This window comes from Penaeus monodon, chromosome 34 (assembly GCF_015228065.2).
Source record: "Penaeus monodon isolate SGIC_2016 chromosome 34, NSTDA_Pmon_1, whole genome shotgun sequence".
NCBI classification, from domain to species: Eukaryota; Metazoa; Arthropoda; class Malacostraca; order Decapoda; family Penaeidae; genus Penaeus; species Penaeus monodon.
This window is the reverse complement of record NC_051419.1, coordinates 20421786-20422139: the sequence shown is the minus strand read 5'-3', so window position 1 is coordinate 20422139 and position 354 is coordinate 20421786. Positions and strand designations below refer to the sequence as shown.

The window sequence follows — 354 nt, the reverse complement described above, 5'->3', positions numbered from 1 at the left end:
GGTTATAGGGATGAGGGTGGTTGGAGATAAGAAACGGCGGCGCGAGTGCACGGGGCGTGGCTCAAGGGAACGGCTATGTCCTGGGTGAGGGAGATAGATAGGCGACGAGAACGCCGGCGGTTCTGGCGTTGGTGCAGACAGGGAATTATGCCACAGGAACGGCAACGGCGGGGGTGCGAGAACATGTGTAGTGAATAAACAAGAAGAGTTGGGGGTCTGCTAAGAGATGACTTACGAGAAGAGCTTTGTCATAGGTACAAAGATGGGAGAATGATGCGACGTGGGCGGGTCTGTCCTGTAGGCGCCAAACAAGCAGCCCGAGGAACGCCACAGATAAAGACGGAAAACAAATAT

At 54.5% G+C, this 354-nt stretch overlaps 1 protein-coding gene across 1 annotated transcript in view; it reads left to right on the top strand.

The window, feature by feature from the left end:
• The window catches only part of LOC119594640 (sodium- and chloride-dependent glycine transporter 2-like), a gene marked incomplete at its 5' end in the record, with an annotated part of 12016 nt that overhangs the window by 395 nt on the left and 11267 nt on the right, over nt 1–354 (top strand).